Below are 11,081 nucleotides of genomic sequence, written 5' to 3' on the forward strand. Positions count from 1 at the left end.
TTACATGTTAAGAGTCTGGTAGAGATATAATCATCTCTTGGAAATCTGGTGTGGTAGATTTTAGTATCCAGTGTGTCCATGTATTGAGGTATTTTTGGAAGGTGTCATTTGCTGTGTTATGGAGTTCCTCAAGGGATCTGAGTTCCTCCATTCGTGTGAACCATATCCTGAGGGGAGGAGTGACTGGTTGCTTCCAGAACTGAGGTATCAGTGCCTTGGCTACATTTAGAATGCGGATAGTGAGCGATCTTTTGTATGCGTTCTTAGCGATCTGTGTGTGATGTAGCAGCATTGCTGCCGGGGTGAAAGGTGGCGGGTCGTCTGTGTATTGGCAGATGATTTGGTGTATGGTTTTCCAGTAAGAGGTAATCTTTTCGCATTCCCACCATACATGCAGGAGGGTGCCCTGTTCTTTTTCGCATCTCCAGCATAGTGGGGATTGTGTCGGGATTCGTGTGTGTAGTGTTGCGGGAGTGTAGTACCAGTGGGTCAATAGCTTGTACGCCGTTTCCTGTGTTTTGCTAAAGCTTGAACAGTGGTGTGTGAGGTAGCAAATTTTTTCCCAGTCATCTTTATCTATTGTGTGGCCTAGTGTTGCCTCCCATTTCCCCATAAATCGTGGTTGTTCTACTGGCGTATGTGTTAGTAGCAGGGTGTATAAGACAGATATTCCATGTGTCAATGGGTGGGGGTCCATGCAGAGATTCTCAAAAGTGGTGGTTGCCCTTGTAAGTATGGGACCCTGAGGGAGGGAGGTTATGTAGCTCCTTATTTGTCTGTATTTGAGGTGTGTCAAGAAGGTGTGTTCCAACTGTCCCCGTAAGTCATCTATGGTCTTGGGGCCTCTAGGTGTAAGTACGTGTATGAGTCTGGGTAGAGGATCTTGGATTAAGTCCTTGAACGCTCTTGGGTCTGTTCCGGGGGGGAAGTCGGGGTTATAAGTGAGAGGTAGTAGGGGGGTGGGATAGGTAGTGAGACCGTGTTTCCCTTTGGCATGGTTCCATTCCCATAGAGTCGCTTTTGTGTATGGGGAGTGTGTTGTGTGCCCTGTCGATATGTCAGGTGGCAGCCACGGCAGCACTGCGATCGGGATTCCCGCCTCATGTTCCTCCACCTGTTTCCATAATTTTTGTGTACCTGTCTTGGTCCATTCTACTATCCGTAGAAAGTGGCAAGCCCTGTAGTACAGGGTGAAGTCCGGCAATGCCAGCCCACCTCTGTCCTTTGGCTGCGTTAGGAGGGCATGGTTGACCCTAGGTTTTTTCCCATTCCACACGTATTGAATTATGGCTGTGCGTAGTGTGGCGAAGTATGTGCGTGGGATCTGTATTGGGATTGCTTGGAACAGGTAGAGCAGGCGCGGTAGGAAATTCATCTTTACCACCTGAATGCGGCCTAACCATGATATATGGGGGTGCGCCCATTCCTGCATCTCTGTGCTCATTTTCGTTAGTAAGTCAGTAAAGTTTACTTTAAATAGATCCCCTGCCTTCCTAGTCAACCAAACTCCTAAGTATTTTAGCTTCTGAGTCGCCCATTGGATCGAGTGGTGTTGGCGCAGGGCTTCCGCCCGTCGGTCAGGGATGCTTACGTTTAGTATGAATGATTTGTTCAGATTGATTTTTAGATTAGAAAGTCGCCCGTATTCCTGCAATGTTTTGAGTATATTTGGGAGTGAAATTTCGGGATTAGTCACGTAGAATAGTAGGTCGTCGGCATATGCCGCAACCTTGTGGTGGATCGGTCCTGTCCTCATCCCCGTTATGTCCGGATTGTTTCTAATGGCCACCAGTAGTGGTTCCAGGGCTAGGACGAAGAGGATCGGTGACAGGGGGCATCCCTGGCGCGTACCATTTAATATGTCGAATGGTTCCGAAGGGGCTCCATTTACAATCACTTGCGCGGATGGTTGCGCATACAGAGCTTCTATCCAGCCCCTGATGCCCGTTCCCAGGCCTATGTGGGCGAGGGTCCGGAATAAGTATTTCCAGCCCACCCTGTCGAAGGCCTTCTCCGCGTCCGTGGATAGCAGGAGAAGGCCACCGGCAGTGCGCGCGCCTGTATGCATCAATGTGAGGGTGCGCATGGTGTTTTCTCGCGCCTCCCTCCCATGTACAAACCCCACCTGGTCCGGGTGTATCAGAGTGGGTATGTGTGATTGTAGTCTATTCGCTAGTATCTTAGTCAAGAGTTTGAGGTCGCTGTTTATTAGGGAAATAGGGCGGTAGCTTCCGCAGTGTTCCCTATCCTTTCCTTCCTTTGGGATAATAGTGATGTGCGCTGCCAGGGATTGCTTGGGGAGTGGGTGATCCTCTTTTATGGCGTTAAACGTCAATATGAGTGGGGCATATAGTATGTCAGCGTACGTCTTGTAATAGCATAGAGGTAAGCCATCTGGGCCCGGGCTTTTGCCCGTTTTCGTCTGTTTCACTGCTGTGGTCAGTTCGTCTAATGTTATTTCCCTGTCTAGTAAGTCAGCCGTATCCCTGTCTATCTTAGGCGTCGAGTGGAGTGTCAGGTATGCATCGATGGAATCCGTCAATCTTGTGTCTGCCTGGTGTGTGTGTGGCCCGTGTAATGCGTATAGGTTAGCGTAGTATGCCCTGATTGTTTCCTGTATCTTGCAAGGTAGTCTGTGTAATGTGTTCTTATCATCCCGTATGCGGTCAATGTACGTCTGTTGTCTGCGTTTGGCTAACATCCGTGCCAGTAACCTACCACTTTTGTTGCCATGTAGTGCGAAAAAGGCGGTATGTCGCAGCGCATCTCTGTGATATTTTGTCTGGATCATCTTGGTCAGGTCCCTGCGTAGTGTGAGTAGTTGACTTTGCGATTCGGGCGTCTGGTTGACTTTGTTCAGGTTATCGATCTCCCTAATTTTTGTCAGAGTGTCTGCCATGGCTGCCTCCCTTTGTCTCTTTAGTTTAGCGCTTTTTTGAATAAAGTGGCCCCGGATCACACTCTTGTGTGCTTCCCACATGATCGTCGGGGATGTTTGGGATGGGGTGTTTGTGGCAAAATAGTCACGGAGAGCCGTGTCGATTTCCGCCTTTACCTCCGGTACGGAGAGCAAGTGTTCGTTGAGTCGCCACTTAGAGACTTTGGGTCTGTAGAGTGGTGATTTTATCGTGAGTGTCACGGGGGCATGGTCCGACCAGGTGGCCGTGCCGTGTTCTACTCGTAGGGCGAGTGGGAGATGGTATTGGGTCATAAAGAAATAATCTATTCTGGTATACGAATTGTGTGGGTGGGAATAGAACGTATAGTCCCTCTCGTCTGGGTGGTGTGCTCTCCAACTGTCTACTAGTGTGTATTTGGATATGAGGCGCTTGAGCGTGTTCAGGTGTTGTACGGGTATGTGGGATGTGCCCGTGGACGTGTCCCATTTAGGGTCTAGGGCAATGTTGAAGTCCCCTCCTACGATCAGTGTACCCTCCGCAAACCCCTGTATCTTGCGGAGTATTCCTGCCAGGAATTTGTGATGCCTCTGGTTGGGGGCATATATGTTGGCGAAGGTATATGTCTGACCCGCTATCGTTCCCTTGAGGAGAACATATCTCCCCTCCCTGTCCGTCTGTAGGCCCAGTTCCTGAAACGGGATGCCTCTGTGTATCAAGATTGCTGTTCCCCTGGCCTTCCCCCCGTGATAGTCGCTATAGTAGCCTGTGGGATAATGGTGATTATGTAGCTTTGGTCTTGTCCCCTCTTTGAAGTGCGTCTCTTGGATAAATACTATGGATGCCCTAGCGGCGTGAAAATCTTTTAGGGCTGTTGACCTCTTTTCAGGTTTATTCAGGCCTCTTGCATTTACGGTTATAAGTGTGAGGTTAGCCGGGGTCAATGACATTTTGCGCTATGTCTATCCGGTCCTCGGACCCGGCAGTCTCAGGCCGGAAACTAAATTGAGTGTGTGTAGTGTTTGAGATGTGTGTGAATGTACAGTGTGGGGTGTCCGCCGTCTGTTCGGCGTTAGGGTGTTAGCGTCTCGGTGGTCGTGGGGGCTCGCAGCCGCCCCTAGGTGTTAAACTTCGACCCCTTGTGAGTGACGCCTGTCCCTCGTGGGTGTGGCTGGAAGGCCTAGGCCTCAACGTGTGTATGAAAGTGTCTTAGTCGCTCGCTCCGCGAGTCTCCCTCTGGTGTGACCTAGTGTCCCTCACCTAGTCCCTAGGTGTCCCCTTTGTGGCTCTGTACGATCGTGTATGTTTCTCGTGTCCTCGCCAGTGTACAAATGTGACAGTAGCAACGTATATCATATAACATAACAATTAACATAATGGAAAACAGTAACAGTGTAAATAACAGCATGCATTGTCGGTTATTAGTCTTATGCCCTCCTAGGTTGTCATCTGCATTCTAATTCCTCCGATCACTTATGGAGGCATCTATGTGTTGCTTGTCGACCCGTCCCCCACCCCCTGGGATTCCCATTTCCCCCCGTCCCTACCCATCAGTTCCCCGTTATATCTGTTGAGATTCAGTCATATAAAAGTACCTCCCAGCTCCCGTGTAACCATCTTATCTTTGAGCCCTTGGGTGGCTGTTTCCCTCTCACCCCCTCCCCTCTCACCACAATGAAGCAGTCCCTCGACTCGTGTCCTATTTAGAGATCGTACCCTGCATGGAGCCCAATTCAAACTGTGTGCATGTGCCAGGGGTCTGAGCGAGGTGGGCCCCCGTCCCTCCAGCCTGCTCCTGTCCAGGTCATCACAAGGCCTTCGTGGGGGGGGGACGGTTGCCCATCCCGGTCTTCCCTCCCTCCTCGTCTCCCCTATAGCTGGCCCCTGATTATCTTCGAGCCCTTGTTATCCGTCCCTCCCATCCTCCTCCCCTGTCCCCCCGTTATGACATTCATATGGTAGTTAGCAGTTTGTAAGCAGGGTTACACATGAGCAGTAAAAGTCTCTCAGGCCTGTCGGCCAATAAAGTGTGATACTTGCGATTAGAGGTGTGAGTCATGGTGCCCATAGCAAAATGTCTTTGCGCCATAGTCCTTGGGTCTGTGACTTGCGAGAGTGGGCCACTTGTCAGCATGTAAAAGGTGCTCTCCCGTGTGACGGGTTACCCCCTGTCTGTGTGGGTCATGTTGAAGTTCTTCTCGGTCTGTGCGAGTCTGTCGGCGGGGAGGGATGGAGTTCAGCAAGGTGGAGTTTGTTCCCAGTAGGGGGTGTCGAGTCGATTTAAGTCCTGATAGTGGCTGGTTGTACCCCTTTTCAGAGGCCACGTGGGCCGGTCGCTTGTTGTCGAGTGATCCTTGGGGGTTGGTTACTTGCCGTTCGTGGTTTCGGGCCCTGGGTGGGTGTATAGAGGACTAAGGGATCTGGCCATTGTAGAGGGGCTGGTGTGATCTGGAGTTCTCTCCCCAGTTCCTCTATATCGGCATAGTCCTTTATCATGTATGGGCCTCTATGCGTGTGAACCTGTAATCCGGTCGGGAAGCACCAGCGGTATTTGATCCTATTGGCCTGTAGTTGTCTAGTAAACGGACGTAAAGCTCTACGATAGGCAAGGGTGGTTGGAGAGAGATCCGGGTATAGTTGGACCTCTGTGTTGCCCAATAGTATTCTGTCGGATTCCCTGGCTTTGCGTAAAATTTCCTCTTTTAAGTGATAGTCCGTGAGGCAGCAGATGGCGTCTCTTGGCAGGCTCCCGGGAGGGCCTTTAGGTCTCAGTGCCCGATGTGCTCTCACCATGTGGATAGGTTCCTGCTGGGCGCGGCCCAGTATATCGTTAAAGAGACCCAGAAGGGTTTCCTGTATTGGGGCAGCTTCATCGGCTTCTTCAGGGATCCCCCTGATTCTAATGTTCTGTCGTCTACCTCGGTTATCGAGGTCCTCCAAATGATGTGCCATCTGCTGGAGTCGCTGGGTGGAGAGTTGTATTGCGTCCGTGTTGGCAGACTGCGCCGCCTGCATGTGGTCGCAGTCCGCTTCAATCTGGGAGACCCTTTGACTTAGGCCGCAAAACTCCTCCCGCATGGCCTGTAGTTCCGCAGTGATGGATGCCCGGAGGCTATTGTTTGCCTCTGTCAGGTCTGCCTTGGTAGGTAAGTTGCGGAGGATGGATAGCCATTCCGGGTTCGGTTCTGAGGGGTGATGCAGTGGTTTCTCTACTTGTGTGTCATCCCCACTCCATATCGGTGTCGGGAGGGCCTCTCCCGTAACCAACGGGTCAGTGGAGGCCTGTGTTTCTCCATCGGCTTGATTTGTCAGGAATCGTCGCATGGAGGGGTTCGATGTTCCCCTCGGGGTGTCTGCGGGCTTCGAGGCTTGTGTTGCCTTCTGTGATTTGCCCATTTTCGGGGCAATTGGGTGCTACTGGCGAGGATTTGTTATGAGCCTTGCGGGGAGCTCCGGGTTCACGCCGCCATCTTCCTCGGCTTCCAGGCCACGCCCCCCATATACTTATAAATAACCCCGACAAGTTCTTAGATAAATATGGTAATTTATTTGGGTTTCAAATATATGGGACGGGTTTAGATCCTGGGACAATATTGTTTATAGGGATAGAGACTGATACGGTAACCTCCCAAACTCATCAAGTATATCATTCCTTCTATGAAGAGATGAGCATAGATAATAAGATCCCCCATAATGCTAAAAACCTGTTTATTGATTTAGCTGAAAGTATTGCCGGTAGTCTTAATGTTACCAACTGCTATGTGTGTGGAGGTACTAACATGGGAGACCAATGGCCTTGGGAAGCAAAGGAGGTAATGTCCGGTTCTGAGGCAGTTGACCAATTAATATCTACACAAGCCGATTATCATATGAGTGTTAGAGGTAAATCTGAGTGGAGATTAAAGACCTCCATCATAGGTTGTGTTTGCATAGCAAGGAAAGGAATGATGTATAATACTTCTGTAGGAGAATTAACTTGTCTAGGGCAAAAAGCTTATGATGATGATACAAAGAATACAACTTGGTGGTCGGCTTCAAATGTCTCAGAACCATCTAACCCGTTTGCTAGACACGCCAATTTAAAGGATGTGTGGTTTGATCTATCCATCACATCTACCTGGAGAGCCCCAGCAAATTTGTAGTGGATCTGTGGTAAGAAAGCCTATTCGGAGTTGCCACAGGACTGGGAAGGGGCATGTGTGTTGGGTATGCTCAAACCATCCTTCTTCTTGTTACCTATTGAAACAGGTGAGACTTTAGGTGTTAAAGTGTATGATGTGAATCATAAGAAGAAAAGGGGACCCATAGAGATAGGCACCTGGGAAGATAATGAATGGCCTCCCCAGCGTATTATAGATTATTATGGGCCAGCCACGTGGGCAGAAGATGGTACTTTTGGTTATAGAACCCCTATTTATATGCTCAACCGTATTATACGATTACAGGCGGTGGTTGAGATCATTACTAACGAGACATCACAAGCGCTCAATCTTCTAGCGAAGCATAATACTAGGATGAGGACAGCAGTATACCAAAATAGATTAGCCTTGGATTGCCTTTTGGCAGTAGAGGGAGGTGTATGTGGGAAGTTTAACCTGAGCAATTGCTGTCTTCAAATAGATGACGAAGGGCAAGCAATAGCTGAGCTTACTAGCCATATGGTTAAACTAGCGCATGTGCCTACTCAGGTATGGAAAGGGTATAATCAAAGCAGTTGGTTTGGTAGCTGGTATGAGTGGTTTGGAGGGCTTAAGGCAGTGGTAGGTGGAGTCCTATTGATTTTAATGTTGTGTCTACTCCTGCCGTGTCTTATACCCTTAGTAGTTAGGTCTGTGCAAAGCCTGATAGAAAATATAGCAGAGAGGAAGGCTGCTGCACAGATAATGGCAATTTATAAATATAAGGCTCTAGATCAGGGAGAACCAATGCAGGAAGATGAGTGTTGAAGATTCACATCATAAGATAAGTCTGGTCTGGTTCAAGGTAACTTGCGGTGTATGCAAACTAAGGTTAAGTGATGCCTCAAGTAATTGTGAAATATCAAGAGGCATCAAAGGGGGGAATGTGGTGGAATCTCGGTAAAAATAAATTTAGTAGGCCGAGATTACCACGTGGCATGTGTACGTGCATATGCTGACGTATCGATCAGTTGGTTGCACGAGGCAAGATACGATCAGTAGTGTACGGAGCATGTGCAAGAATACAGGATGTAGTATTCCCCTCCTCCATTGTGCTGGACAGGCCATGCGGTCAAGCAGGAAGTTAATTCTTATTTGTATTGATTGGTCAAGAGAATGTGCGGGTGGAGCTTAATATGGGAGGAGTTATGTGCCTATAGAAGGAGCCTGCACTATTGTCCGGGGCTCAGAACTTGCTGTATTTTGGTGACATTAGTCCCTCTGAGTCCCGATCGGTGATCCAATAAAGAATCTCTTCCTTCCTGAAGAAACCTGTGTCCATCTCTCTGTGCTTGGCTTCCGTCAGTTTCTCCGGTATCAATAGTACATGTGGCAAAACGCTAAAGCACCTAATTCTAACCGACCCATCTTACTGGGATACCCCTAAGCCTTACTGCTACTGTTTCTATAAAATTAATGTTTATATAACGCTAATGTTTTGTTAAGCACTAGACTCAATGCCTCGCACTGAATTGCTCTTTCACCAGTTTCACTCTTTCACCAGTAGTGATGTTCATGTAAAGGGCACCAGCGACCAGCGACGATTAATATGTTATGCCTAAGGTCCTGTTGGAATAGTGGTTGGACATGTCTGCTCTTAATCTAACCTAACTTTATTTGCTATAACCTGCCAGTCTTAGGTTTCAACCTATAACTTAGTCTGTTTATTAACATAAAAATAGTGCAAATCTTGCACATGCCATGACACTGTAATTGCATGTAAATTCACAAACTGCTTGTTCTGTTGTTGTGGCACTACAAGCCTGTATGTTCATCCGTGCATTAAAGAAAATTAACCTGAACTTGAATCTCAGTCCAGCAAGTTGTTTTCGTTTTCTTCCAAAATCTAACCATGCAAATTTTCATAGCCATCAGAATATGTATTAACATTTAACAAGGTTTATCTAATTTAGGTAGATTTAGGTAAAATAGAAACCTCGGTAGAGTTAAATGTATGGGTATTCCCATTTCTTTTACAGAGTTCGGTTTTCAGAGGCAACAGTTTTGGACAGACCCACCAATTTTAGAGTGCATTTCCAGCAACCATTTTGCACATTAGACTGAAATTTGGAAGCTAAAGTGGGTATCAGATACCATCTCTGTAGTATCTTAATATAGTTTTCGCATACATTTTTATTATGATTTTTTTTTTTTTTTATAAGTGCAAATGCCCTAGCCGACTCCTCCGAGAATTTAACCGCCACTTCATGTTCCCATTTAATAATACTGTTCAATATCCCTTCCTATTTATAGGAGTATAAAATTGTATTAATACTGGATATGATTATCATTTCCCTCAAACGTATAAATAGAATCTAGAATGCTTGTACTCACTATTTTATTTCTGAGCAAATATTTTATTTTTAGATATGTTAAAAATTCCTTTTTAGTGGAGCAATCGGCTTCTTGTAGTTCGGGAAACGTTAATATTTTATTCTCGTTAGGGAGGTCTCCTACAAAATTAATGCCAATATCTTTCCATTTAGGTATGCTTACGTCAGTTTGATATACTGACAATAACTCTATAGGGGTCGCAGGGGAGAGGTTGTTTTTAATCCCAGATCGTTGCAATACAATATGACAATTTGATTTGGATTTTTTTTTAAGGTAAGTCCTGAGGCAGATAAGTGTGAAGACGGGGAGACTGGTAAGTGAGCTGTGTTGCCCAGGACTATGAGTGATTAAGTAGCACAAGCCTTTAACATACATGCATATCGGTGTAGATACGTGTACTTGTGCCTACCCGGGAGGCCCTGTGTCAGGGAAGTGGCGGTCTACCACAGAGCTTATTGAAAGATGCATACATAATCATTGAGGCATATTAATAAAAGGTGGGAAACAATAACAGAATAAGTCAAATAAACGTAGTGAGCTGTTGCAACTGGTCATCTTGCCGTGATGAAGAGTGAACGCAGGATAGTCCCTCTCCGCCTATTCCCATCAAGGGCAGTTTGTGCACTCACTGAAACCTGAGACACAGTCCACTGCTTCCCCTGAGGAGCTGCTGCGGCATTGTTGCGGCGAGGAGAATGGTTAAGCCTTGAGGTACTGAAAGCTGTGGTTGATTGCTTGTTGTTGCGCATAGTGCCGGGTGTAGAGCCTTTGGGCCCAGGTCTGAGGCACGTTTGGATGCTTTCTTGCCATGTGGCAGTGTAATGAGTCTTACCTGATAGGGAGTCCAGCTCGCAGAGTTATACGCTCACCCTTGCAAAGTAGACACAGATCAGGGTGACCAGGTAAGACACCACCTGACCTGTGAGTCTGTGCACGAGGGCTTTCCAGGAAAAGTGCTCCAAAATGCAGTACAGTAGGGATAGCAGAAGCGTAGTCAAGGGAAGCCAAAATCAGGGAAGCCAGAGATCAGAGTAGTCCAGGAGGAAAGCCAAGGTCAGAAGCCGGAATCAGACAGGAAACACTGGAACGCTGCTACGGAGAGACAGGAACCAAACAAGGGAACCAGAGTCAATGAACTGACACCCCTCCCAGGGTGAGGCAGGCTTTTATATCCAGCCAATTAATATAAGATACAGGTGTGCTAGAGCAGCCACAGGTAAGTTCAGCTCCCAGTGCTGGAAACAAGGCAAGAACACCTATTAAAGCAATATTCTGAATGGCTGGATAGCGCAGTGGCAAAAGAGCAGGATTCACAAAGCCAAAGTCCAGGGTTCAAATACCCTGCTGGGCACTCCTGGGGTGACCTCGTCTGGCAGACTGGATGTCACGGCAAGAACCGTGACAGGCAGGTAGCGATTCTTCATCCGTTTGATCCTGGCTCTTGCAAGGATCACTATTGCTCTCTTCCTCATGGCGCTGGGTGGCGGACACCTAATGGAACCGCTTGTCAGCACATGGTGTGTAGATGATTGTATCCGCTCGCTCAGCATGCTCCAGCTTAGTGAGGGTATCGGCAGGGTCATGGTTGGGAGCTTTAGCGCACATGGTGTTCACCATTACCAGAGAGTTCCGGATTTTAGTAAGCTTAATGTTACCACCGCAGCGGCTTGCA

Source organism: Pelobates fuscus, chromosome 5 (genome assembly GCF_036172605.1).
Source record: "Pelobates fuscus isolate aPelFus1 chromosome 5, aPelFus1.pri, whole genome shotgun sequence".
Lineage (NCBI taxonomy): Eukaryota > Metazoa > Chordata > Amphibia > Anura > Pelobatidae > Pelobates > Pelobates fuscus.